The sequence below is a fragment of the Globicephala melas genome, chromosome 5 (genome assembly GCF_963455315.2).
Source record: "Globicephala melas chromosome 5, mGloMel1.2, whole genome shotgun sequence".
NCBI classification, from domain to species: domain Eukaryota; kingdom Metazoa; phylum Chordata; class Mammalia; order Artiodactyla; family Delphinidae; genus Globicephala; species Globicephala melas.
Genome location: NC_083318.1, coordinates 35,868,867 through 35,891,329, shown reverse-complemented (window position 1 = coordinate 35,891,329; position 22,463 = coordinate 35,868,867). Strand labels below are relative to the sequence as shown.

The window sequence follows — 22,463 nt, the reverse complement described above, 5'->3', positions numbered from 1 at the left end:
AAGGCTCCTCTGATTGATTTCTCACACTAGCCCTGTAGGAAGGTTTTCTTTCCATTACTGGAATCAGCATGCTTCATGGAACAACATCTAAGCTCCAGAGTGAGAGACACCCCCCCACCCCCCGCGCCCCCCGCCCCCCACACACACTACTTAATTCCACCTCTGCCTCCACCTCCAGACACAGCCCCTGCTTGTCAGGGCCTCACACAATCCTTACCCTGCCTGGTGCTGTGCAGTTTAAATGAGATAATTCATGGCAGGAGTGGGAGTTTAAGCAACAATAGAGAGCTATTTTCCCTATGTGAACATCACAGGAAAAGGGACTGGGCACAGAGAGGTTAAGTGACTTGCCCAAAGTCACACAGCCAGTAGGGGTGAGGTGGTTCTCAATGCAGCTCCTCTAACCCAGCCCTGTTCCCTCCCAGCCCACCTCACCTAGCTGGTGGCCACTGCTCATGATCACTAGTTCCATTAAGAGTTTTCCTTAAAATAGATAACCAACAAGGACCTACTGCATAGCACAGGGAACTATACTCAATAATATGTAATAACCTATAATGGAAAAGAATCTGAAATATATATATAACTAAATCTCTTTGCTGTACAACTGAAACTAACACAACATTATAAATCAACTATCTTTCAATAAAAAAAATTTTTTTTAACGAGTTTTCCTAAGAATTGGGTGGAAATTATTGTAACAGCTGTACCCCAACACTGAGCAGGGAGAAAGTCTAGATGAAAGAGGCATCGAAGGAACTGTTCTGGGACCAGTGGACTCTGAGTTCAGGATTCCTGCATGTAGCTCTCAGCATCTTCTCACACAAGTCTGCACAGTTGGGATTAGTCAACACGGCACCCACCCCTTTCATCTTTCATTCCTGCTTATTGAATATTTAGCTTATTGGCGTGACGTTGTTAGCTTGCGAAGGACAAAGAGGGCCTCCAACCAGGCCATTTGCTCTGTGACAAAGCTAAAGGATTTATCTTTTTCAAATCACTTATGACACCCTCCTTCCTTGTCATGACCACTTATTTAAGTGCTTCCAATGCCCAGAGACTACACTTCTGATCTCACACCAACTCAGCCAAAGACAGACCACTGCCCTCATTTGTACAGGATATGGAGGTTCAGAGAGGTTAATCCTCTTGCCCAAGATCACACAGCCATAAGGAACAGGCACAGGTGAGTCCAGCTTCAGAAGCCCTGCAGGTTGACCCAACCACAGTGGGGAAGGAGGCCGACAGAGAAGAACCAGGATACACTGCAGTCACCCCCAATCTCTCTGAGGAAGGCATCCCATTTTAGTTAGAAAGCCCAGGTGGGAAGCACTTGCCCAGCCGCAGATGAGTAAGGGGCAGGGCCCGAAGGGGAACCCAGGCAGTCTGGCTCTACAGCCTGGAGAGAGGGAGAGCCCGTCCTCGGGGAGGTAAACAGCCATAGCACACGGCGGCAATCACTGCTGGGTTATGCCTTCCTCAGAAACTGTTCCTCCCTCCGCTCCTCTCCAGCCCCAACTTGCTCTGTGCTAAGACAGCGGGCTCCATCGTGCCTCCTCCTCATGAAGCCTCCAGGTCGGGGGAAGGCAGCTGTCATGCTCTCTCCCTCTGTACATGTCTCTCTTCCAGCGCTGGCAGTACCGATGCCAGTGTGAAGGCCTCCCCAGGAAGATGGAGCCCCACCAAAGAGGGGCTGCCTCTCAGACTTCACTGTGCCCCTAGTCTCTGGTGGGCAAGGTCTGCTTAAGGAAAAATGACACAAATACTATGCAACGTACAGATATAAGGTTCTGGGAGAGAACTACACAATCTGTTTGGCAGAGTCAAGGAACACCACAGAGAAGTAACATGAGAGCTGGGCTTTGTCATATGAATAGGAGTTCTCCAGACAGACAAAGGAGGGGATCATTTCTGGGAGAAAACACAGCACGTGGGGAAAACCTAAGTGGGAAGATGCATCTGGGGACACAGAGTTGGCATGTGTGGCTGAGATTGTGGTGGGGAGAGGAAGAGGTGGGCCAGGGAAGCCGGGATGTGAGGAACTTGTGAGGTCATGGAGGCAGTGGGAGCCATGGATGGTTAGTGAAGGATGAAAATGGCAATGAGCTCATTTGTGGGACCCACACTCTGACCCTTTGAGGGGCTTCTTGCTGTGATAAGACTCAAGGCAAGAGCTGCCCCCAGACTCTGACCAGAGATGTTCAGCATTACAGACCACATGCAGGCGTCTCAACAACAAAAACTGTGCAACCATCCATAAACCTCCATCGAGTTGTACAAAACGAAAAGTTTGCTCAGACCAGCAGGTCTCTGGGAGTTGACAATGCCCTGCTGGGCAAGCATCCTGGGGGCGGGAAGTGGGGGAGTGCTGACCATCCCACCCCATCCCCAAACCTGTCCCTCTTCTTCGTACATCCGGGCTCACGGAAGAGCCACCCACCTGCCCAAGGCCCTGGAGAAGAAGCCAACTCCTTCCACAGCCCCGCCCCATACCAGGTCACCCTGAGTTGGGGGAAGGCCCCCCCCACTTAGGCCAGATATGTACTCTGGGTGGATCCCTCTGCGAGGGGCTTAGGCTCCTCCGCCCTCCGCCAGAACCTCTTAGTCTGGTCTGGGAGGCGGAGGCCATCAGTTAGGGCAGCAGTATGTCCAGCTCTGCCATACAGGAAAGCTCAGGTGGGGCACGGGGCTCTCCCTGCCTTGTTCTAGAAGGAGCTGTCCAGTTAAAGGAGGGGAGTTCCCGGAGAGGGAAGAGCACGAGCAAAGGCCAAGGAGAGCGTGCCTGTGAGTGTGCATGGAAGGGGTGTGGGGGGCGGAGGAGGACCAGGGTTAGATACAGTATCTCTGGAGCTTAGAGAGCTGGGCAGAGGCCGGCGGAGAGCCCAGGCCGGCCAAGACTTCAGAAGGGTAGACTAGAGTGTGTGGCGAGGGGAGGTGGTGGTGGTGGTGTATGTGTGTGCGGGGGCGAGGGGGCTGTCTTTAGGCGAAAGGCTCCAGCCTGGGAGGCAGCCTCTATCAGGGATGACGAGGCCGGCTCAGGAGCCCGAAGCCAGGAGGGTGGAGTGATGGAGCGATGGAGTCAGGCGGCTGGTGGCGAAGGCGCGGCAGGCCCGAGCGGCCGCTAGCCTGAACGCAGGGCGTCCGGCAAGGTGCCCGGCCCCGCGGGAGCCAATCTCTGTGCGCCATCTCCGGAGGCAGAGTACGCCCAGGGCGCGCCGGCCAGGCAGGAGGGTGGGTACCAGCCTTTCTTCGCATTTCTCCAGCCTCCTCCCCGGCGCCCACGTGGGCGGAGCAGCGTGGGGGTGTGCGTGGCAGAGGCCGCGGCAGCGTGTGCTGTGCGTGGGGTGGGGCGGCCTCGCCCTCCCGGCCCTCTGCCTCCACGGCGCGGCCCGGGGCTCCATCCTCTGTACCACCTCGGCAGAGATCCGTGGGACCCAGACCTACTCAGGGGGTGGGACCCAGAAAGAACCGGCCGGCCACGCCCCCCGCGCCACTCCCGGGAGGCACCCGGTGGATCCCCCTCCCCCTCCTTAGCTTGGAGACGGAATGGGGAGAGGAGTGGAAATGGGGGTGGCATAAGAAAGAGAGGGCTGGGGGCGGGAGAAGGAGAGGGTGTATGTAGGAAGGCGACGCAGAGTCCTCCGGCTGGGAGACTGCAGGGGGATTTGGAGGGGATTGGGGGATGGGAACGGAAAGGTGCGGGACCTCAGAGGTGAGATGCAAGAGTGGCAGTGTAATCAAATGGGGGCGCGAAGGCTGGAGGAGGGGCGGGGAAGGTGGGAGACGGGGCGGGGCGGCACTGGTCACTGCGTCCCTTGCCAATGGGTCAGCCCATCGGTCGTGGAGTCCGCGGCTCCCCTTTGGCCATCGCGCGCCTCCCGCCCCCCGGCGCACCTGTACCCACCTGCTCGGTGCTCAGGCCCGAGCCGGGCAGCAGCAGCAGCGGGCGTAGCGAGCGCAGCCCCGCACCGCATCCTCCGGCCGCCCCCCTCCCCGCCCAGAGCTTACGCTGCCGCCGCCCCCGCCTTAAAAAGGACAAAACGGAACAGAAAAAGGATGCATGCAAAAAAAAAAAAATCGTAAGAAGCAAATGAGGAAGACGGGCTGATGTGCGCGCGCGGCCCGGCGGGGCGGGGGTTGAGATGCAGCGACGCGGGTGACCGTGCTTAGGGCAGCCGGTCAGCGCGTGCCGCACACTCCCGGCTGCAGCTCCCGCGGCAGCCCGGCGCCCGGCTCGCAGCGCGGCCCCGCCCCTCACCCGGGGCGCCCCTCCGGTTGGTCCGTCCTCCTGCCAGTCGGAGGGGTGGGCCCGGCGCTTGCCCCGCCCCCGCCAGGGGCCGAGGCCGGGAGCTGTTCCGCTGCTTCGAGAGGAGTTTAGGGGAGGCCTGAGCGTGCGCAGTGGGCCCAGCGGCTCGTGCCAGGGAGGGGCTGGGGGACCTGCTGCTGAGCTCCATCAGCCTAGCCGCTCTGCCCAGCGCTGGGTCGAGGCTGACTCTGACGGCTCCATCTAAAGCTAAGGGCCCCAGGAAGCTCGTTCCTGCCCTCAGGGGACTCACACCCAGTTTGGAGAGAGTGTGTTGATATTTATAACCTGAGACTGTGGCCATCCTGGGCCATCCGTGGTCCAGAAGACACAACCACCATGGTACTATGTTTCCCCCTTTGTATAGATAACAATTTGAAAGTCAGAGGTTAAAGGAATATGTTGAAGGTAACACAACCAGCAAATGGCAGAGCCAGGAGTCTTACTCCTGAGCACAGAGGCTTCACTACTAGGCAAAACAGCATCACCAAACAATAGTAAAATGAACGATGTGATGTCCAGCTGAGGCTTGAAGGAAGGGTAGCATTTAGCTAGGCAAAGATTCATTCATTCAGTTTCGTTTCACAAATATTTATTGTACCAGGTACATATCCTATGTACCGGTATGTGTCCTATGTACCAGATAACCATTAAGATCTAGAGATACCGCAGTGAAAAAACAGAAAGCAAACAGCTGCCCTCCTGAAGCTTACATTCTAGCAAAGAGAAGGGAGGAAAGAGCGTCCACATAAAGGGAACAGCACGTGTTAAACCCCTTGACTGGAGGAAAATGTGGCATATTTGAGAATCTAAAAAAAAAGTGGGTGTCTCTGTGCCACAAAGAGGTAAGCGGGAGAGTGGGGAAAGTTGAGGCTGGGAAGGTGGCCAGAGGCCAGCACATGTAAGCTCTCATAGGCTATGGGAAAGAATTTGGAATTTATCCTGAGACTGTCTCACCAGGGAAGGTGGTCTATAGGAGCACTGTCAGATTCATATTTTTTAAATGTACGTGTCAGGATGAGCTATGTAAAGCCCCAGGAACAAACAAACTCAAATCTCACCATCTTGCTCATGCTACACATCCCACCTGGGCCAACAGGGGGCTCTGGTTGCTCTAGTGAATCAGGAGCCCAAGCTGATGGAGGCTCTATCTGAAACTGTGTATTGTACCCACAATATATTTGGCAGTTTGAATGAAAGGTGGCAAATTGTACCGGCTTTTAAAGTTTCCACTTGGAAGAGACACATCACTTCCCCTCATGGCTCATTGGCCAAAGCAAGTCACATGGCCATTCCTGACTTGAATCAGGGTGAGAAGTGCAGACCTCCCGTGTTCCCAGTAGATGAGAAGAACTGGAATATCTGTGAACAGATGAGACTCTCATTAACAGATGCACTGGCTGCCTATGGACTGTGGACTGAAGAAGAAGGCAAGTGTGGATCACAGAGGTGGGTGGGCGTGGCTTTGGTAGCAAGGGAAGAGGAGCATCAGAGAGGGTCAAGCATCAAATTGGCAAGACTTGATCAAGGCTTAGACAGGAGGCACCCAGAGAGAAGAGGCATCAGGGATGGCCCTGGTGTTATGGGTTGACTTGAATTCCAAAAAAAATCAAACGTTGAGGTCTTAACTCCCATATCTCAGAATGTGACCTTTTTTGGAAATAGGGTCATTGCATATTAATTAGTTAAGATGAAGTTGTACTGGAGTGAGGTGAGCCTTAATCTAATATGTCTGGTGTCCTTATAAAAAGGGGAGATTTAGACACAGAGACACACACAGGGAGAATGCTATGAGAACATGAAGGCAGAAACCAGAGTGATGCATCAGTAAGCCAATGAATGCCAAACATTGCCAGCAAACCCCCAGAAGCTAGGAGAGAGCCCTGGAACAGACCTTTCCCTGGCACCTTCAGAGGGTGCATGGCCATGCTGATACCTTGATCTCAGACTTCTAGCTTCCAGAACTGAAAAACAATAAATTTCTCTTGTTTAAGCCACTCAGTTTGGGGTACGTTGATACATGCATATTTCAATAGTTAGGGATTATATTTGGCTGTGAGTAATCAAAATGCCAACTATACAGTGGCCTAAACAAATTTTTTTTTCTCACTCAACAAGAAACCCAAAGGTAAGCCATCCCTTCTTTTATCCGTTTGCACTGCTTCATCCTCAGCATACAATTTTCTTCCTCATTATAGCCTCATGGTGGCAAGATGGTCACCCTTACTCCAGCATCTCATCACTATACCAGTCAAGAAGAAAGGGAAGGGACTTCCCTGGTGGTCCAGTGGTAAAGAATCCGCCTTCTAATTCAGGGGACATGGACTCGATCCCTGGTCAGGGAACTAAGATCCCACATGCCAGGGGGCAACTAAACCCGTGTGCCACAACTACCAAGCTCACGCGCCTCAACAAGAGAGCCTGTGTGCCACAAACTACAGAGCCCACACACTCTGGAACCCGCGAGCCACAACTACAGAGCCCACCCGCCCTGGAGCCTGCGCGCCACAACTAGAGAAGAGAAAAACCGCATGCCACAATTAGAGAGAAGTCTGCACGCTGCAAGGAAGAGTCCGCGCGCCACAACAAAAGATCCTGCATGCCACAACGAAGACCTGATGCAGCCAAAAATAAATAAATAAATAAATAATCTTTAAGGAAAAAAAAGAAAGAGAAGGGCAAAAGGCATAACTCAACTGAGTTGGCTCCCTTTAACCACTTTCCTGGAAACTCTTCCCAGAGACCTCTTTTCTTGAACCAAGTTAGTGTCACATGGCCACCCCTGGCTTCATAGAAATTTAAAAAACAAAAAAGTAAGGAGGGTTCATTGTTGCCTGAAACTAAATCAGGGTTCTGTTGGTGAGCAAGAGGGGAGAATGGATTTCGAGCTGGCAACTAGCAGGGGTGGACCAGGTTTCACAGGACCTGGAGCTTGCGCAATTTGGGAGGTCCTCTTTAAGAAAAAGAAATTTTAAAATTACAACACAAAATTAAGTACAAAAGTGAATATGTATTTAGAATAATTTTAAACATCACAACAAATGTTTAAACGTTTCAAGTTGTCAGATATCACAAGCATTTAAAAAATCCAGAAAAATAATATAAGTTTTAATTAACTGATATCCACCTTTATAATATCTTTCTCTACATTTTTTTGGCTTTTTCATCTTTTGGGATTGTCTCTTCATAGGACAATAATTTCGCAATATTTTTTCTATGGAGAAAATAGAAAGTAATTCATAGTACTCCTCTAAAGATGGATTTTTTAAAAAATATATTTATTTATTTGGCTGCTCCGGGTCTTAGTTGCAGCACATGGGATCTTCGTTGCAGCATGTGGGATCTTTTAGTTGCAGCATGCAGGATCTAGTTCCCTGACCAGGGATTGAACCCAGGCCCCCTGCATTGGGAGCATGGAGTCTTAACCACTGGACCACCAGGGAAGTCCCTAATGATGGATTTTTATAAAACGTTAATTAGAAAACTTTCTTTCAGCTTCATAACTCATTATTAGTATTCATGTACATTGTTGGGATTGTTGTCAAATTTGGAAAGACCTCTATCATTGTTTCATAAATGAACACTAGGATTTGGAAGACTTGCTTTTATTTTCAGTTTCCTCATTGTGATTTTATTAATTTGGGGGACAAAAGGCAATTGTACAGATTCAAATAAGTCTTCTGGAAATTGTACAAATCTTCCAGAAGATGACTCTGCCAGCAGTTCCAAAACCTTGGTGCCCCTCACAGGCACATGTGGAAACATATAAAAATGCAGATGCCTGGGCTCCTCCACATCTTGCTGAAGTGGGGCCTTGGAATAGCAGGGCCCAGGAATCGGTATTTTACTAAGTGCCCCCATGATTCCAATGTCTGCTGAGGCCTGAGAGGCCCTGGATTAGGTGATTCCAAGGTTGCTTTCTGACTCTGAAGGTTTGCAAATCCAGGTCTCCCCATTGGAAAAATTACCTTTTAAACCTCGTTCCTCCTCTACCCATTTACTCAGACATCAGGTGGCCCTGGATTGGCACAGTGTGGGGAAGGGCACACCTGGAAGCCATCGTATCTGCTCAGGGAGCAATAACTCGACCTACACAGATTGGCTGAGGACCATATAAACATAGCCCACTAAACTCACGTCAAGACATCCTCCACTCAACTTCCCTTCAGCTACATCCCCAAAATGCCTTCAGCCACGCCAGCACCTCCCAACATGAGGAGTATGATGATGGGAAACCAGTGGGAAAGAGACGGTGGGTGTTATGGGCTGAACTGTGTCCCCCAAATTCATATGTTGTAGTCCTAGGCCCCAGCACCTCGAACACTGGCTGTATTTAAAGACAAGGTCTTTAATGAGCTAATTAAGGTAAATGAGGTCTTGAGGATGTTTCCTAATCCGACATGACTGGTGTCCTTGTAAGAAGAGGAGATTAAGACACAGACACACACAACAGGAAGGCCACGTGAGGACACAGGGAGGAGACGGCCATCTGCAAGCCAAGGAGAGAGGCCTCAGAGGAAACCAACCTTGCCCACACCTTGATCATGGACTTATAGCCTCCAGAATTGTGAGAAAATAAGTTCTGTGCCATATAGTCTATGGTACTTTGTTATGGCAGCCCTAGCAGTGGGCTTGACCAACTGTGGCTAAAATATCTCACATTTGCAAAATTGTCAAAACTATGTGACCACCTGAACCCAGAGCTCAGGCCCTCCCCAGCCTTGGAGGAGCCTGCAGCTTTGCCCTCCTTACTTTGCAGGGAATCCATGCCTACTGCCACTATGTGCTCACTGCACACCCCCAGGACAAGCCTACAAGTCAGGTACCATCACTACTTCCTTACTAGGGATGAGGGGGCCCCAGGGCCCTGACACAGGAAGCAGTAACGTGGGGGCCAAGAGCCCATCCCTCTCCTCCAAAGCGGCCTCCCTGGCACGTGGGACTTGTGGTGTGTGACGCAGGCCTGGACATCACAGGGAGGTAGGTTTCAGCTCAGCATCATGAGGACAAAGGCCCTCATCAGAGATGCTGCTCTCTTGGCTGTGAAGGCTGTGAACTTAGGAGAGCATTGGAGAGGGGATTCTGCCGGGGTGAACCTGAGGCTTGTGCCCACCACTGCAGGAGCCTGGCTGCCTGCATTGGATCCTGACTCTGTCACTTACTGGCTGGTGACCTTAGGCAAGTTATTGCCCTTTTACTTTCCTCAGTTTCCCCATCTGTAAAGTGGAGCTTATAATGGTAATAACCTCCTAGCTTTGGGTGGGGATTAAATGAGTTAATATATATGAATCTCTATTGGTTTCCTAGGGCTGCCATACCGCACACCTGCCAGATGGTCTGGGATGTGAATCCTGAGTCCACCATCTGGTCCATAGGTTACCTTGAACCTCAGTTCCCTCATCTGAGTAATGGGAACAGAACCTACTTCACAGGCTGCTTTGGCTGTTTAACTAGATTCCGATCAAGACACACCTAAAAGAGGGTCGGGGGTTTTAAATGTACTCAGTTGGTAACACTGCTGGTAAACATAGTTGAAAAGCTTACCTCCTTCCATCCCTGCAGGGCAGGTGCTGTGATTCCCATTTTCTAGATGAGACAGTGGAAACTCAGAGAGGCCAAGTCACTCTGACAAAAAGGATCTGGAAATTACAGCCAGGTCTCTATGACCCCAAGGCCATTTTCTCCATCAATTCACTTTCAAATGCAAAGGATGGGGATGATAGGGAGTGAGGACAGCTGTATGATTCCATTTATATAGTTTTATCAAAATGACAAAACTCTAGAAATAGAGAACTGATTCGTGGTTGCCAGGAGTTGGGGAGGGGGCTGTGACTATAAAGGGTTAGCAGGAGGAGGGGTCCTTGTCTGGAACTGTTCTGTATCTTGACCGTGAAGGTGGTACACAGAGCTCTAAACACGCACACGCACATGCACACGCACACACGAGTCCATTTAAACCCAGGGAAAGCTGAATAAGGTGGATGGCTGGTATCAACATTGATTGTCTGGTCTGTGATGTTGTGCTATAGTTTTGCAAAGTGTTACCAGTGCGGGTAATTGGGTGACGAGTATAATGAGTCGCTGTGTGTTTTTTCTTACAACTGCATGTGAATTTACAATTATCTCAAAATAAAAAGTTTTTTTAAAAGACAGTGGTAACCGTTAAGATAGCTGACCAAGGCTCTTGCACCAGACAGCGTTCTTCCCTGGGACAGGGAGATGGAACCGGGGGGAGGGGGGACTTGTCCTCCAGAAACAGGGTGGAGCAGCCTTGACGCGGGTGGGGCAGGCAGAACACCCAAGTTCTCCACCACCTCCAGCGTGGAGGCATCCAGCCTTCTCAGCAGCAAGGTCCCTGTGCCAAGACAGGCTTCTTTCATCTCCTGTCCACCTTCCAATGAAAACGGTTTTCTGTGGGCTATTTCTGGTTCTATGAATAATACATGCTCATTGTAAAGAATTCAAACAGTACAGGCAGATATAAAAAGGAAAACAAAGGTCACCTTGAATCTTGCTGCACAGGGTAACCCCCATGGGCCCTCGGGTGACCAGGCCTTCATGCATCTCCTCCAGTGCAGATACATACAAATGACTTACATGAATGGACTCCTTTTATGCACCACATTTTTATTGTGGATGCTTGAAAGTGTATACTGTATACATACACGCCTACATACACACACACATACAGGGGTTTGCAGGGGTCATTGTTTTACAAAATGAATCCATCCTAATCATATTTATCTGCTTCTTACTTTTCATGCTCATCAACACCTGGCGAAAATCCCTACTAGCATCTAGAGGGAACTAGATTCATCCTTTTGAAAGGTTGAAAGGCTGATGGCTTCCATGATGTAGGCATCCTCTTTGTCCTTGTCAGCTTAGGACAGTGGACAGTAAATACTCTTGCACGCATGTCCTCACATATCATTCTACAAATGGATTCCCAGGCATGGAATTGCTGGTTTGAAGGTTTAAACTTTTATTTTAGTAGATGTTGAGAGGTCAACTTCCCAAGACTCTGTGGCACCTCACCCTTCTACCTCAATGTGTTTATTTCTCATCATCAACCAATGCGGACACTACAGCGTGCTGTAATTGTTGCCATTCTGATGGATGTAAAGTGATATGTCCTTGTTATCCTAGTTTGCGTTTCTCTGTCTATTGGGAAATTTGACAGAATTTGAATATATACATAACTTTAGATCTGCTCTTTTGATAACTGTTCATACTCTTTGCCCATTTTTAGTTGGGGTTTTTTCCTTTGTCAGTTTTTAACATTGCTCGGTAGAGCTGTTACCTCTCGGCCTGTCATGACTGTTCAGGCACTTTTTCCAGATCCAGCCTTCATCTCTCAAGTTCTTCACCTGTGGCATCTTTGCCACACAACAACGAACTTTTTATATAGTCAAACATGTAAACGGCTCTCACTTTCTTTTTCTTTCTTTATATAGTTTCTGAGGTTTTTTTTGTGGTCAGAAAGTCTCCAAGACACCTAGACTCCACAGGCAGTTTCCTAGATTTTCTTGCATGTACAAAAAACTTGGTTTCACAGACAGAACCTCTATTCCAGAGTATATACCATAGGAACGGAATTGCTAGGTCAGGAATATCCTCACCTTAACAAGATAACTGCCAGATAGTTTTCCAAAATGTTCATGCTAATTAATTTTCCAACCAACAGTCTGCAAGAAAGCCAGTTCCTCCTCATCTTTGCCAACATGTACTATTGGCTGGTTGTTAAGTTGTTGCCAATCTGGTGAAAGTAAAGTGGTGTCTCAGAGTCAATGAACTGTGAATTTCTCTGACAGCAACTCTTTGTGTATTTCTGGCTACTCACATTTTGTATCAATGAACTGTGCCTCTCCATGTATCTTGCCTATTTTTCTATTGGGTTGTCTTTTTCATATTATTTTCAGGGATTGTTGATATTTTCTATATACTAATGTTTTGCTGGGCCTGTGTTTTGCACATACCTTCTTTCAGTTAAGGGCTTGTCATTTCTCATTACTTTGGTTTCCTTTGGGTGAATAAAAATATTAATTTTAATATAGTTGTTTTTTCAATATTTGCATTTATGATTTCTGCTTTTTCCATTTTAAGAAGTTCTTCCATATCTTGAAGCACTCAAAATATTCTCCCATATTCCCTTCTAAATGTTCTAAAGTTTTACTTTTTAGTTTTAAGAATTAATGCCCCTGGAATGGGGTTTTGTGTGCACTGTGAGCTAGAGGTCCTATTTCATTTTCTTCCCTCATGGGAAGAGCCAATTGTCCCATCGTCACTTATTTAAAACTCCATCCTTCCTCACAGTGAACTGCAATGCCACCTGTGATATTTATCAAGTTTCCATGTATTCATGGTCTGCTTATTCTGTCCCATTTGTCTATCTGTCTAACTCTGTGTCAATATCACACAGTCATAATTACTTTAACTTTAGAGTAAGTCTTAATATCTGTCACTTGTTCTGTCTTAATATCTGTCACTTCCCCCCTTCACTTGTTCATCTTTTTCAGGAGCATTTAAGCTATTCTTAGCCCTTTGCTCTTCCATATACATTTTGGAATTAGCTTTGCAAATTTTGTGAAGAACCTTATGGGGATTGTATTCGGAACTGCATTAAATCTATCACACAATTTGGAGAGATATGACATCTTATATCAAGTCCTTCTATTGATGAATCCCACTATTTATTTGGGTCTTCTTAAACATCCTTCAATATGGAATTGCAATTTGCTCTGTTAAAGTCTTGCATATCTGTCAATAAATGTATTTCTTATTTTGTTTTGCTATTGTAAATGGTATCTTTTTTAAAAAAATCATTTATTTATTTATTCATTTTGGCTGTGCTGGGTCTTAGTTGCGGCACGTGGGATCTTCATTGCGGCATGTTTAGTTGTGGCATGCGGGATCTTTTTAGTTGCGGCATGAGTGCTCTTAGTTGCAGCATGCTGACTCTTAGTTGCAGCATGCACGTGGGATCTAGTTCCCCACCCAGGGATCGAACCCGGGCCCCCTGCATTGGGAGTGTGCAGTCTTATCCACTGGATAACCAAGGAAGTCCTTGTAAATGGTATCTTAAAATGATAAATGTTCTTTATATGATAAGTTGAGGATTCTCTATGTGTTCATTAAATAAAGCTGATTATAGTTGTGTTGTTCAGATCTTCTCTATCCTTATCAGCTTTTAACTCTTTGGCTTATAAATTATTAAGTGGTATGTTGACACTTCACATTCATTTGGATGGCTACTATCAAAAAAACACAAAATAACAGGTGTTGGAGAAGATGTGAAGAAACTGGAACCCTTGTGCACTGTTGGTGGGAATGTAAAATGGTGCAGCCACGTGGGAAATGGTATGGTGATTCCTCAAAAAATTAAACACAGAATTACCACATGATTCAATAACTTCACATCTGGGTATATACCCAATAGAAGTGAAAGCAGGACCTTGAACAGATATTTGTACACTCATGTTCATAGCAGCATTAATCACAATAGCCAAATAGTGGAAGCAACCCCAGTATCCATCAACAGATAAATGGTTAAATAATGTGTGATACACACACACCCCAGAATAGTATTGACTCTCAATAAAAGAAGGAAATTTTGACATATGCTACAACGTGGATGACATTATGCTAAGTGAGGAAAGCCAGTCATGAAAGGACAAATACCGTGTGATTGCACTTACATGTGGTCCCTACAGTAGTCAAGTTCATAGAGATGGAAAGTAGAATGGTGGTTATCAGGGACTGGGGGAGAATGAAAAATGGGAAGTTATTGTTTAATGGGGACAAAGCTTCAGTTTGGGGTGATGAAAAAGTTCTGGACGTGGATGGTGGTGATGGCTGCACAACGTCAATGTGAATGTTCTTAATATCACTGAACTGTACTGTGAAAATGGTAAACTTTATATTATGTATATTTCACCACAATAAATTAAATTTTAAAAAGCAGTATGTTGAACTGCCCCACTAAGATAGTGGAATTGTCAATATCCCCTTCCAGTTCTCTCCGTCTTTTTTCATATATTTGTGTTTCATATACCACGCGTGCAGTTGTAGATTGTGATCTCTTGCTGGCGAATTCATTATTTGGTAGTAATCCTCTTTGTCCTAATGATGATTTAATCTCATGTTTATTTTGTCCGATAGTAAAAGCTACTGCAGCTTTCTTTTACTTCATGGATTTTATTTCATCCTTTGACTTCCAACCTTCCTGTGTCCTTCTCACACTTTAGGTGTGTCTTGTATACTTGGGTTTTGAATTTTTACAACGTAACGCTCCATCCTTACCCAGCCAGCTTCTTCACCTAGGCAGACCATGAGTATAGATCTCTTTGGAGCTATTTCTACCCATCTGATTTTGTCTTGCTTTTTTTTTTTTTTTCTTCTCCCTTTTCTCTCTTTGTTTCTTCTTTAGATTACATGAGATTTTTTCTTATTCCATTTTCCTCTGTTTGAAAGTTATCATTTATTTCCATCTTTTCAGTGATTCACCTGGAAGTTTTACCATACTTATTTTGCAAAGCCTAAATTAATCAAAATCTTAAATCATCATCTCAAACAATAGTACTTTAACCTCAGTCACTTCTCTCTCAGGTTACACAGTTTTTGTCCAGTATTTTAATTCTGGCTTCTACTTTTTTTAACACTATTAAGTAGATCACTAATTTTATATACACAGTATGTATCATCATCCAGTTTTAAATATTTTCTGTTTCCCCTGGTTTCCAGTCAATCCCTTGATTTCTTTTTTGACCTGTGTATTAATTAGAAATGTGTTGCTTAATTTCTTAATATTTGGGGGATTTTATATACATCTTCTTGCTACTGAATTCTGCTTTAATACTCCTGTTGTCAAAGATGATACTCTGTATGGTTTTGGCCCTTTTAAATTTATTGAGACGTATTTTATGGTCTAGCACAGGATCTATCTTGGTGAATTTTCCATCTGCACTTGGAGAGAGGCAATATCTGCTTTTATTGGGTAGAGGAGTCTATGAATGTCAGTGAGGTCAAGTTGGTTGATAGCGCTGTTCAGATCTTCTTATGTATCAACTGATTTTTGTCAATTATCAAGGGAGTGAGTGGGGTCAAAAAACATCTACAACTATAATTGTGAATTTGTCCATTTCTCCTTTCAGCTCTGTCACTTTTTGATCCATTTATTTTTTGAAGCTTTATTATTACATATATCCATAATTAAGGTTGTCGTGTCTTCTTCATGAACTAACCCTTCTATCATTATGCAACCTCTCTGGTAACATTCCTTGTTGTAAAGTCTGGGTTTTTTCTGTTATTTATATAGCCTTGTGAAATTCCTGATCCCTAAGAATATTGAATGGTCTATTGTTTTCCAGCCTTTTACTTTCAGCCCATCTTTCTTCATGTTTAAAAACGGTTTCTTATAAACAGAATATCACTGGGTCTTCTTATTTATTTAGTTGACAATCTGCCTCTTCTATGGAGTTGTTATCCATCCATTTTTAATGTCATTGTGAATACGGGTGGGCTGAAGTCTGCCATCTTGGTATTTGCTTTTTATTTTTCCCACTTGTTATTTATTCCCCTTTTGCTTCTTTATTTTAAATTAAGTGTTTCAGTATTCCATTTTCTATCCTCTATTAACTTATTAGCCATTCCTCTATTTTACTTTTTTACTGGCTGATTTTAGAATTTATAATATGCATCTTTATCCCAGTCTAGTTCAAATAACACATACCACTTCCCATGTAATGTGTGAACTTTTAACCTTATACTTCAATCTTCTCCCATCCTTTCCTTTGTGCTATTGCCCATTATTTTACTTCTATACTTCTTATAAATTGAAAAGTGTAATTATTTTTGCTTAAAACTGTCAATTATAGTTTTTCTTTTTGTAACAACTTTATTGAAGGAAAATTAGTACAGAATAAGCTGCACGTATATAAAGTGAAGATAAATCTTGACACATGTAGACGCCTGTGTAGCCATCACCACAAATCAAGACAGTGAACCTATTCATCCTTCGAAGGCTTCCTGGAGCTGCTCTGTGAGGCCTCCTTCTTGCCTCTCCCCTTCCCCAACACCCACCTCTCATCCCTGGCGCTTTCCTGGTCTTGTTTCACTAGACAGTTACTTTGAGATTCATCAAGGTTGTTGCACTGGTCAATAGTTCACTCCTTTTTTTTTTTTTTTTTTTTTTTGCGGTACGCGGGCCTCTCACTGTTGTGGCCTCTCCCATTGCAGAGCACAGGCTCCGAACGCGCAGGCTCAGTGGCCATGGCTCACGGGCCCAGCCGCTCCGTGGCATGTGGGATCCTCCCGGACCGGGACACAAACCCATGTCCCCTGCATCGGCAGGCGGACTCTCAACCACTGCGCCACCAGGAAAGCCCAATAGTTCACTCCTTTTCTTGCTCAGAAGTATCCTGTTGGATTGATATACCACCATTTGCTTGTCCGTTCTCATGTTAATGGACATTTGGATTGCTTCCAGTTTTCAGCTATTACAAATAAAGCTGCTATAAACACTTGTATATAAGTCTTTGTGTGGACATATACCCTCATTTCTTTTGGGTATATACCTAAGAGTGTAAAATCCAGGTCAGGTAGCAAATGTATGTTTAACTTTTTAAGAACTGACAAACTTTTCCAAAGTGGTCGTACCATTTTACATTCCCACCAGCAGTACACGTGAGAGCTCCAGTTCCTGCACAACCTCGCCAAAACCTCGTATGGTCTGCCTTTTTAATTTTAGACGTTCTTATAAGTATGTAGTGGTAGGTCATTGTACTTCTAATTTTCATTTTTATTTACATGATTAACGCTCTGACATCTTTTCATGTACCTATTTGCTATCTGTATATCTTCTTAGTAAAGTGTCTATTCAAATCTTTTGACAATTTTAAATGGGTTTGTTTGTTTTATTGTGGGAGTTGATACACACACACACATTCACATTTATTTATATAATCATATAATTTCTCCCAGTCCATAGTTTGCCTTTTCACTGTTTTATCAATGTCTTATGCTTTTGGTACTGTACCTAAGATCTATGTCCAACCCCAAATCACAACAATTTTCTCCTATGTTTTCTCCTGGAATTTTTATAATTTTTATTTTTATTTAGGTCTATGACCCATTTTGAGATAATTGCCATATATGGTTCAAGGTATGGATCAAAATTCATTTTTATATAGATAGCCAATCATTCTAGCACCATCTGTTGAAAACACTGTCCTTTCTCTACAGAATTTTCTTTACACCTTTGTCAAAAATCAATTGACCACATAATGTGTGGGTCTGTCTCTGGAGTCTGTTCTGTTCCATTGACCTATTTGTCTACCTTTGATGCCAATACCACAGTTATAAGACTTCATACTGAATCTTGAAAAGCCAGGTAGTGTAGGTCTTAGACCTTTGCTCTTCTTTTGATGTACTATTTTCTCTGGCTGCTCTTAAGATTCTCTCTTTTATTACTGTATTTCAGCAATTTCAGACGTGCATTGGGTGTGTGTGTGTGTGTGTGTGTGTGTGTGTGTGTGTGTCTGTACGCTGCTTGGGATTTGTTGAGCTTTTTGGATTTTTGCATTTATAATTTTCATCAAATTTAGATTTTTTGTTCATTATTTCTTTAAATATTAGTTCCTGCTATACTTCTTCTAATACTCTAATTATATAGCCATTTGATATCCCACAAGTCACTGAGGATTATTCATTTTTCAGCTTTTTTTCCTGTACTTTAGTTTGAATCACTTCTATTACTATGTTTCCATATTAACTATTCGTTTTCTGTAGGGTATAATCTTCTCTGAAACTTATCCAATGAATTTTAATTTCTGACATTGCATGTTTCAGTTCTAGAAGTTTCATTTGGTTCTCTGTTTCGTCTTACTGTATCTCTCTTAATTGGTTTCATGTTTTTCTCTACATCCTTAAGCATATTAATAATAACTCCTTGTAAGCCCTTGAATGCCAGTTCCATCATCTGTCATATCTGGATCTTTTTCTATTGACTTTTTTTTTCTAGTTATGTTCACATCTTCATGGTTCTTCATTTGTCTAGTAATTTTTGACTGGATGCTGAACATTGTGAATGTTATGTTGCTGAGTATTTTGTTTTTGTTTTCTTCCTTTTTTTTTTTTTTTTTGCGGTACGCGGGCCTCTCACTGTTGTGGCCTCTCCCGTTGCGGAGCACAGGCTCCGGACGCACAGGCTCAGCGGCCATGGCTCACGGGCCCAGCCGCTCCACGGCATGTGGGATCTTCCCGGACCGGGGCACGAACCCGTGTCCCCTGCATCGGCAGGTGGACTCTCAACCACTGCGCCACCAGGGAAGACTTTGTTTTCTTCCTTTAAAGAATGATTGGCTTTCTTCTGTCAGACAGTTAATTTACTTGCAGATCAGTCTGATACTTTTGAAGTTTAGTTTTACTGTCTGTTAGATCGGGTCCTAGGCTTGCTTTCACATTAGCGCTAGATGGGCCCTATTCCTAAGGCATGGCCATTCTGGGGTCTCTACTGAATGCCCTGGTGTATTCAACAAAGTCTCTCCGCTCTGACTGATTAAACTTCAAATGTCTCCCAGCCCTTTGACAGATCTAGTAGTTATTCGATTTTTAGCTCAAGAAGTTTCATCTGATATATTCCTGGCTTAGTATTCATCCATAGACACGAGAGAAGCCCTCTGTAGAGTCCTAGATCTTTCTCCCCATAGTCCTCTCATGTCTGGTTCTCTGCCTCTGAAGTCCCAGCTGCCTTGGCTTCCCTCTCTTCTCTCTCTCTCTCCTCAACTCAGCAAATGTGTGCCCTGCTCTGATTCCTCTTCCTGGCACTGCACTTGGGGAAGTACTCCCAGACAGGAAGCCGGGTTATAGAGTTTCCTTATTTGCTTCTTTTCCTTCAGGGATCAGAGCTCTGCTCTGTCTGTTGTCCAATATCTGAAAACAATTTTTTCATATAGTTTGTCCAGTTTTCCCCAGCGACAGAAACAGCAATCTAAATGCTGTTTTTATTTTCTCTCAGAACCTTGAATTTACCACGTCTCTGTCTTTGGGTTTCCATTGTTGCTGTTGACGTGTCTGTGGCCAGTCTACCATATTCCACTCACTCTAAGACATCACTGAGATATGATCCACCAATATTTTATTACCAGTAAGAAATACTCTGTCAATTTGTCAATTAGAATTGTAATACTCTATCAATAAGATTGGTCCCAACGTCATGCATGTTAAATGGTGAGAAAATATGCAACTTAGAATTGATGAAATATGGTAACTGTTGAATATCTGTCTTTTACTCCTCTATCTTTGATGTCTTCTTGTTTCATCTGATATGTTTATGTGTGGTTCTTTTTATTTATGCTGCTTACTATACGTTGTTCTTCCTAGATCTGAAATTTGGCAACTTCGAACTATTGTGAAAAATTCTCAGTCATCATCTAAGTATAGCTTCTCCTCCACTTTCTCTATTTTCATCTTGTGGAACTCTAACTAGACAGACGTTAGACTTTCATATTCTATCATGTGTGCCTCCACAGCTCTCTCTCCTATTTGTTATTTCCTTGTCACTTTGAGTTGCATTTGGGTAATATCCTCAAATCTGTCCTTCAGTTAACTGATTTTCTCTTCAGATAATTGATCTGCTATATGACCCATCAATTGAGGTTTTTATTTCAGTGATTATATTTCTTATTTCAAGATGTTTTAGTTGATTCTTTTTCAAATGTTCCTGGTTATTTTGTTTGACTTTTGTTCTTTGAACTCTTTTTATTCCATTTTTATTTCTTTTAACATTTTTTGTTTATACATGATTGATTTTAGTCTGTGGATTATGTGTCTACTATCAGAAATACTTCAGTATTTAAATTAATGTTACTCTTCAGAATCTCACTTATATTGCATTATTTCTTCGTGCCTGTGGTAATTTTTATTATGAGCTCATATATGGTATACGGTGATGGGCCTGGATTGAAGATGCTTTTTCTCCAGAGAACATTTGCATCTGCTTATTCTGGGCTCCAGGGGGCGATACTAACCTGCAACTATTTTAATTCAGTTTGATGGGTGAGTTTACTTTGGGGGCAGTGCAAATTTGAACCCCAGACACACATGGGAGTAGTCCTCTGGCTACAAATTCTCAGGAGAAACTATTTATTTATATCATTTGTGGTTTTTCCACCCAGAGGCAGCAGGTATGAGCAGGTTTTCTTCATTGGTCCACTGAACCAGCATGAGTCCCTAAAACTTGAAGTTCATGTTATAGGTGGTTGTATCCTGTGGAGCTCAGATTTCTGTGTTAATACCCACTCTGTTTTGGGCTGATTATTCTTTTTTGTGTGTGGGAGGTGTGATTATTCTTTTTATGTGTGGGATATTTCTCCGTGGGTTCAGCAGGGCATTTTAAGTTTGTTGTAAACAATCTCCCATCTCTGTACTTTGATCTGAGAGGGTGGTCCAGTTGAGCTATCTAGCTGAGCATGATATTGGGATCCCAATGTCTTGTATTATTTTTATTGTTTCCTTTATTACTTTAGGTCTGTAATCCATCTAGAATTTACTTTTGTATTTGAAATTAGATTGGAGTCCATCCTTTTTCTTCTCAGGTGGCTAGCCAGTTAGCAGTATTGATTAATAATTCATTCTCTTCTTTTTCTGAATTAAGCTATTATGTTTGTCATAAATTAACTAACACATATTCTGGGATTTAATTTTGGTTCCATCATCTGTTACACTCATGTATTCATCCATTCCTCTATCAGCATCTTACTGATTAGATTCCAGTGGCTTTATGTACAGGCTGATGTAAGAAAATACAAGTCTCACTTGAATATTCTTCTCTTTCACAATTTTCCTAGCTAATCTCAAGGATTTATTTTAAGAGAATATTTTTTACTCAGTTTTGCAAGGAGGAGATCTCCTCCTGTATTTGCTGCATTTAATTAGACTGAATTGAGAAGCTGCATGGGGAGGTAGAAGGAGCTTCATTTGGGCAAGCCACTCTCCCTCTCCAGAACTCAGTTTCCTCCACTGGCAAAAAAAAAAAGGGCTGGTACTCAGGATTCCTGGGATCCTTTCCTTCTCTGGAGTCCCAGTCCGGGTTGACTAAGCCCTGGGGCTTCCCTGTGGGCATGGACAACACCAGTGGTAAGAGCAGCTATTTATGTCATTAGCCGCGAAATACACACCAGGCACCAGGCGTGGTACTCAACAATTCTATACATTCACCTCTCACAGCATCTCATTTAATCCTCAAACATCTCTGTGATGCTATTAATATTATCTTTATTCTACAGAGGAAGAAACTGAGGAACAGAGACCTTTAGTGGCTTATTTGTTGAAGCCATTGGTTGGTTAAAAATAAAAACAAGGGAAAGGAGTGGGGAGCTGTGGGGAGTATGAAAAGACCAAATTATGTATTTACATGATTACTGCTCATTACCCTTGATACATGCAGAAAACCTCAGAAACAATAACTGACACATTTCTTGACTGCCTCTGATGTACTTTAGGAGTATTAGGTCACTGATCCTACAACCGTCCTATCTAATGGGCACTAGTATTATCCCCACTTCTCAGATGAAGAGAGTGAGGCCCAGAGAGGTGAAGTAACCAGCCCAAGGTCACCCAGCAGAGGTAGGCTGGTGGACTCAGACCGTGTGGCTCCAGGGACCGTTCCTTCCTATAGGTAACCTCTAAATTACACACAGAGAGCGTGTGGAGCCCATGACTGCTTTCGGGTCACCTGCCACAAACAGAAAGGAGATATGCGAACGTGGAAGTGTTGCCACTGGAAGGCGGGTGGAGCTCGTGGCTATCTCTAAATGTTTAGAATTATCTTTTAAAGTGCATTTTGAAATTTTTTTTAACGTAAAGGAGGCCCTCCAATGGGTTTACAGGTGGTTGGCTTTGAGGTGCTGGATTCCGCGAGAGGGGCTGGCTGCTCTGGATTTTCTAATTTCGCCACAGTTCTAATGTATTATGCATTCTTGTGTGCCTTGAAAATATTGAGACGTATAAATAGGGGCACTTACGTAACTGACGGGGCGGGTGGAGGGACCCGCAGCCTCAAAGCGGGGTTTCGGCAACGGGGCGGGGCTGCCCTGTCCTCCGCCCCTCCCGCTCTGGCCCCGCCCAGACCCCGGTTACTCCGAAAGCCTGGAGCCCGGAGCTC

At 44.5% G+C, this 22,463-nt stretch overlaps 1 protein-coding gene across 3 annotated transcripts in view; it reads right to left on the bottom strand.

Moving 5' to 3' along the window:
• Window positions 1-4,236, bottom strand: part of LOC115857266 (janus kinase and microtubule-interacting protein 1) — a 100,824-nt gene extending 96,588 nt beyond the window's left edge. For all 3 annotated transcript variants that reach the window (XM_060299139.1, XM_030864174.2, XM_030864176.2), the window contains exon 1: window positions 3,905-4,236. The gene's annotated coding sequence lies outside the window, so the exon portion shown is untranslated. The remainder of the gene's footprint in view (window positions 1-3,904) is intronic.
• Window positions 4,237-22,463: the final 18,227 nt, after the last annotated feature.